The sequence below is a fragment of the Cajanus cajan genome, chromosome 4, assembly GCF_000230855.2.
Source record: "Cajanus cajan strain Asha chromosome 4, NIPB_CcT2T_4, whole genome shotgun sequence".
NCBI lineage: Eukaryota > Viridiplantae > Streptophyta > Magnoliopsida > Fabales > Fabaceae > Cajanus > Cajanus cajan.
Window position 1 is genome coordinate 53,121,316 of NC_138520.1, and position 7,647 is coordinate 53,128,962.

Sequence of the window (7,647 nt, forward strand, 5' to 3'; positions counted from 1 at the left end):
TGGTGATGTGAATTTCTGTCAGATCAATATCTGGAACAATGCATTTCACTTGCCACAAACATTTAGCAAACCCCTTCTTATGTTCTACAACAACTTCGTACTCAGTCGCCTCCATATCCTTCTTCAATTTTTTATTCTCGTTCTCTATTCCTGCGATTTTTTGCACATTAGCAGCAATCACTTCTTGTCAAGCTTTGTTTTTCTTGTACAGTTCCACCATCTCGTCCTTCAAGTTTTGCATACTCCCCTCATGATCCTTTGCTTTTGCCTCTAATTCCTTCACAATTTTTGCTTGAATCTATTTTTCTTTTTCTAACAAGTTCACTTTCTTTAAAAGGTCCTCCACCTTGGCCGCATAGGTCTTATTTGACCTCACAGATATCTCAAAAGCTTTCGAGTTTTCCTCCAATTTTCTTTCTAAATTACCAACCTCAGTCTTCAATGACCCAACCTGGGCATTCTCGGTCCTTAACTTGGACATCAGAATAGCATTCTTATCCCATTTCTTCTTCCAATGATCCACTACAGCGATAGATCTCTGCAAAAACACCTGCACGGAATCTAAGCCTTGGACAGGGCCAACCTTTTCAATTAAAGCCTTATCAGCAATAAAAGCTGGATCTTCCTTATAAAATGACTCCGCAGTCAACTCAGCACTCCAAAAGGACTTCACGTCGGGTGACAAACTCACGTGATCTAACCTCGCCAACGGGTGCTCAGTATCGTACCTCTGATGTATCGATCTTGGTCGATTCTTGGTCGACCCCCCAGGTGTGGTCGGCGAGCCTACGCCGAGTTGAGCGAGTGAGGCCTCCAAATTAGACACCAATTGCTCTGATGATCCAGAGACTTGCATATTGGAAGGCTACAAAAAATCAACTCGAAATTAAAATAACAAGAATAAATCATATTCCCCCTTTCACATAACAAGTGACGACACTAGGAAACATACCTTCTCTTTTTCTAAATCAATAACAGGAGTAGTCACATTTTTCTCAACATCCTTTTTGGGAGAACTCGAGCTTGAATTGTGAACAATAACCTCGTGTTTCTCACCAACCACATCATCAGCGATTCCACGCTCCTTAGTTTTTGGCTCTTCACTTCCTACCCTCTGTTTTTTCACTTTGGGCTTAGAAGAAGCGACATCTGGAATCTCTTCTATGTTGAATTTTCCCTTCAATTCACGCCACTTACTTCTCCCCATGATACCTGCATCAGCCAGCATAACATTGCGTCAGGGTCAATCCATGATATCTGTAAACGTTACCGACATCATAATTATAACTTACTTTCTAAACCCTCTTGAGGATTCTCTGATCCAGCAAGCATTATAATTAACTTGCTTTCTAAAGGTCGAGGTAGCTTTTGCAAAATTTCTATATCTTCAACTTCGGCCGAGGTTAATTCCAAACCTTCCGTACCAACGAATTTAATAGGCTGAGACTGCCAGTAAAACGGGAATCTCGGTTTCCCATCCACGAAAAACAAACAATCTAAACTTGGATCAATACATACAGACCGAATTTTGAAAAATTCTTTTTTGAAATTTTTGTATGATTGCGTGAATATCTGGAACAATCCTCCCCCCTTTGAACTTGCACTCAGTGAAACCCAACCATAGGGTCGCTCCCCTAATTTTATTTGATAAAAGTGCATGAATCTTGACAAACTTACTTCAATCCCTAATACTGAACATAATATTTGAAACGCACGTAAGAAACCCCAGTTATTTGGGTGTAGCTGACTCGGTGCTATATTCACCTTTTCTAGAAACTCACACTCAAATGGCGTAAACGGCATCAACACGCCCAAATCCTTAAACACACACTTATACATGTACACACTAGGAGATGCACTCGACCCTTCAAAGTACACACGCTCCTCCGCCGCACAAGGTTCTATCACAATTTTCTCCAACACAGGGGGCACACAAAATTTTAAGTGGTGCTGCAAAACACTCACACCCATTAAATCCCCAAACCTACTGCTATACTGCCCCACATCACCTCTCACCCATTCATACCCAGATGCCTCTATCATGGGATGAGAGTCCTTCCGATTGTTCCTTCCTCTCTTTTGACCTTTCTCCTCCTCCACTTCAACCATTTTACCTTTGCCTTTGCTACCTTTCATCTCAATCTCACTACAAAACTTGAACCTCAGGAATGTGTACAGACTGTATCCAAAACTTAAACGCAATGCAGCAGGGCTAAGGGAGTACCTGAAATGCCCAAGGCTTTACACACGACGATGATGCTTTCGCGTTTTGCGTCCTAGCACTTCTTTAGAAGCATACAAATGTATGCGCCTTTGTCTATGCAACTCTTTATTGAGATTCTTACACCCCTCCAAATCCCAAGCGTCTCCCCCAAACTTCGCGCCTCCCCGCGTGCCTGTCGTTTCGTGTGTCACACCCATTTAATGCCACCCACCATTTTCACTACACGTGTCCTGAAAAGACATAACCTTTCGGCACCACCTAGCGTTACATTCCCCCAGGAATTAATAGTGTTCAGCTCTTTCACTCTTTCATCACTCAGAGCTTGGGGGGCTTATGTACCAACCTGACTCTAGCCGACCTGAGCCGAGTTCATTGTACCAATCTAACTAGAGCCAATCTCGGGTATACCCACAAATTAATCCACCCCGAGGTGACCTCTTAAGCAGGCCAAGATGACGTCAGAGAATGCTGACATATCATAGAAGGCATCATTAAGATACCTCGGTAAGTTAACGAAAACAAGGACAAGTAACCCCCTCAGAAGATAACCATATAGCAGTTGCACAGTTATTCGGACGACTCCCCATAGGTAATAATATAATGATATGCAAAACTGGAGAACCCAGGCTAACTTGATCGTCGGAGTCCTTTTTGCAGGTACATCCGAGACGCTCAAACAGAGAGACCGAAGAGAAGGAATCCCATCTTGTCAATCAACCTCGTACGCTCTCAAACAAGCCGAGCAGAAGAGATGACTTATCCGAGTTAGGAAGACGACCTAATTCGTGTAAGTACAGGAATAAATTTTTTTAATGTCGTTGGTAAATACATTCAAGACTAGAATAATATATATATATATATATATATATATATATATATATATATATATATATATATATATATATATAACATAAGATCTCATGGCTAAACCCTATTATAATTCTATCCCTAAAGGGGAAGTACTTTGTTTAACATCTAAGAATTCTCACATATATAGTAATTAAATTGATACAATGATTATAATGAATTGGCCTAAGGAAAGGAGCTAGTTTTCCTAAACATAGCGAGTTATAGTTTGAATTCCTACAAGGAAAGGTGTCCACATTTAATGTTAAGTAGTACCTTGAACAAAGTTATTTCATAGGAAAAATACTTGAGGAAACAATCGACCCAAAAATTTATTTTTAAAAGTGATCACATCCCTTTCTCTATATATAAACTAAAAGAACTATTTTGTATGAGAGTGTTTTAAGAATTATTATTCAACTAGAACACTTTTAGTTTATTTTCTTCAATGAGAACATTTTTAAGATTTTATTTTCAATTTTGTATCTTTTAATTTGTCTAATTTATTTAGTTTTATATTGAATTTCAATATCATTTAAAACAATTATCAATAATCCCTTTACAAATATAAATTATAAAAACTTTCTTATATGAGAATGTCTTTTTATCTCAATCTTCAACTAGAGTGTTCTTAAATATTTTTTTTAACAAAAGTGATTTTAGAAAATTTTTAACCTCATCCATTTTAATCTATCATTCTTGTTGTTTTTAAATTAAACTTCAATATTTATTAAAAATTTATTAATGTTAAAAATAATTTTGTATCACAATATAAATTATTTATCATAAATATAAAATATAATTTATATGATAAAAATTTATTTATTGTGAATTTTAATTATAATATAATTTTATATTAAAATTTTATTTATTGTAAATTTTAGTTATATAAAATAAAAATATATCATGTGAAATGCACGTATTAAAATACTAGCTAAAATTAACCATGTATTGAATTATAAATTTTTTAATTGTAAATTTAAAATATAATTTATACGTTCAAAAAGAATTTATTTAATATGAATTTTGACTATAATATAGTTTATATATTCAAAAGTATTTCATTATTATAAATTATAATATAAAATAAATATTCATTCTTTATAGTGTACAAACCATAGTTTTAAAAACCGGACCGGTCATCGAACCGGTTAAGGTACTGGGTCAGTGGGTCAAAGGTTGAACCGGTGGGTCACTAGTTGAACTGCATGACTTGATTTTTATTTATTTTTATTAAAAAATATTCATATTAAATATATTTTATACTTATAAATTTTAATAAATTCATATCTTATTTTAAATTTCAATTTTTCTATCTTATTTAAAATTATTTTTATTTTTATTTTGTAAAAAATACATAAAAAAAATTACATGTTAAACGGTATATTAATACAAATTAAAAATATAAATAATATGTACATATATAATATGCTTGCAATTAATATCACAAAATAATATATGTAATATTTACATAGATATTGCATTATTAAATATATAATTTAAAATTAATAATATACTATAAAAGTTATTTAAGTTATATATATTGCAAACAAATATATTAGAACAAGTAGTCATTGTTATATCTAATAAGACTCCTTGCTTTTTTATTAAGAGACTCAATTTTCATTATTATTTTTGTGATTTATGGTCCCTTAAAAAAATTTTAAAAAAAATATTAAAAAAAATGGTTGAACCGGTTTGACCCACCAGTTCACCGGTTGAATCGGAAAATTGACCGGTTCAATCCGGTTTGAAACGGGTCGACTGCATAACCGATCCAACTTCAGATTCGGACCGGCTGGACCACCGGTTCCCGGTCCAATCGGTCCAACCGGCCGGGTCGGTCCGGGTTTTAAAACACTGGTACAAACTAAAATGATAGACCATATAAAAACTAGTATTTGTATTTATATAAGACTTCTTAGTTCAATTTTATATTAATGTTGGATTTCTTTAGTTTTGGACCAACATTTGTAAAGGCGTTTTGGGGTGTTTATTTGTTTTATTTACATTTCTTTTAATTAATGTTTTAAGTAAAGTTTATTTGAGAAAAATTTGGTTGTGAACCTTTTATTCATGGAGTTTTAGTTTTAACTTATTTGAATTTCCACATTTATCAAATAATTAAAGTAAAACATTACGAGAATAAAGGGTTTTACACTCATAGAGAAAATATGTAAAACTTAGTGTGTGACTACTTGCTAAGATAAGAATGTACTATTTAGCTAATATAGAGATTGTTCAATGGATGATGAATTTAAGAGAATTTTACAAGAGATTGAGATAACAAATTGGCTAAGGTTTTGCACAACTTTTCACTATCTATATCTTCTACTCAATTCTTTTCTTATATTATTGTTTTTATAGTCCATTTGAAGATATCAATTATGAGAGAGGACATTGTATATTCTTCATGTTCAAACTTCCATAAAATCCTTTTATGAGTCTTCACGTTAAGGTAAGAAATGCATTGCTAACACTTTTGCAAATGTGGTAGGTCAGTTTATGCTGTCAAAGCTTTTACCAAATTAATTTGTCTTTTCTTTTTTTTATTTGGTAATTTGCTTTATTTGGATATGCTTCTTTTGTGCTTTATCTTATATTAAATACAATATATTCATTATAATCTATCCCTTAAGGATATCCTTTAAGTTTTGTATTCATTCAAAACATATTTAAAGCATGAAACATAATTGTTGAAAAAATGTGCAAGCATTGGACTTGCTTTCTTTGGACACATATATAAAGACTATAATGCATGACTTTGAATGTTCAAGTCTTTATAAAGATAAAATGTTTTTACTTAAGGATGTGAAAACCTTTTGGATGCTCATTTAATATAGTTATGTAAAGCATATTAGAGTAGGATGATTATTTATAGTATATGTGAGTGGATCATTGAATGCTTCATATATGGGTGCTTATAACGTATACTCCTTAAATGTATGGTTTCTACATCAACTCATTATAGATGTTAGTTCATTAAAATACATAAGATTTTTTATCATCAAAACTTTAAGGATTTTTGGACTTTCAATATGTCTTTGGACCAACAATTCTTGGATATGCTCTTCTTCTTAGGATATCATCTTGAACTTCTTGGACATTAGGGAATTCTTAGTGCTTGGTGACTCTTTTGATTCTTTGTCTAAACTATTAGGATCAAACCAAATCTTAAGAGTTTTCCCTTTCTCCTTTCTTTGGATGGATTTTCTCATCTTGAGATCGTCAATATCATTTTTTTATTTAATCTCTTTTGAACATAAGATTCTTATGGACTCTTAGAGCTTTTAACAATTGATCGTGTCAAAGTTTTGAAATCACGAGCCTCTAAGATAGAAATAGCTTTGGGTTCCAATACTTTTGGCAGACTATCTAAGATTTTAACATTATTTTAAGGTTTTGTAAACTCAATCCCCAAAGTCTAAAGACAATTCAAAATAGTTTGGAATTTTCCAAACATTTCATCTATGTCTTTTGTCTCCTTCATAGTGAAGAACTCGTAGTTCTTTTGAAGATTTGTTACTCTTCTAAGCCTAACATCTTTTGTGCCTTCATGAGTCACCTTGACAATGTAACACATCTTTTCCTTTGTAGTCTTACAACTACAAAACTTGTTATACTTTATTTTAGATGAAAAAATAAAATATATTATGTACCTTACTTTTGTGTGGAGTTACAACATGTTGTATTCTTCATGAGTGTATTCACTCTCGAGCTTTAGAACAGGCATGTCTTCATCTATGATGATTTTCCAAATGTTATGTTGTACATTGTTGTCCATCTTCACATCCATCACGAACATGAATCCTCTATCTGATATGGAAATTATACAATCACAAAAATTAATAACAACCTGAGACGTGTGATAACACTGTTCTTAAGGACTTATCCGCCTGATGCACAAGTCCCCTAGGATATAACAGGTTCTTCCTAATTAATAATTGAGGAAACAAAACTAACAAGTTTTCTTAAGTGAGAATAACCCATGAGACCCATGATATAATCAAGAAAAGATGCGTGTGGAGATATATGCTCAAAATCTTTTATATGTTATATTTATAATAAAGAGAAAATATTTTTCAAAACCACCTTTTACCAAGTCATAAGATAAAATATATTATCTATTGAAGACCAAGTCAAAATATAAGATAAGTCCTAGTCTAAAAGGCCAAGTAAACAAGACTAATTCTAATTAAAATATTTATTTAATAAGTAAAATTAATTTAAAATATTTTTCTAATTAAATAAACATATTAACCTTTTTGAAATATCACTCAAAAATACAGCAATCACCCACATATTTCAAAAAGGTTAAAGAAAAATTCTTAAGAAAACTAAAGAATTTCATGGGTCCTCATTCTCTTGTCTAAAAGACAAGAACAAGTCAACAAGACTAATTCTAATTAAAATATTTATTTAATAAAGCATGATTAATTTAAAAATTTTTCTAATTAAATAAACATATTAACCTTTTTGAAATATCACTAAAAAATACAACAATCCCCACATATTTCAAAAAGGTTAAAGAAAAATTCTTAAGAAAACTAAAGAATTTCATGGGTCCTTATTCTCTT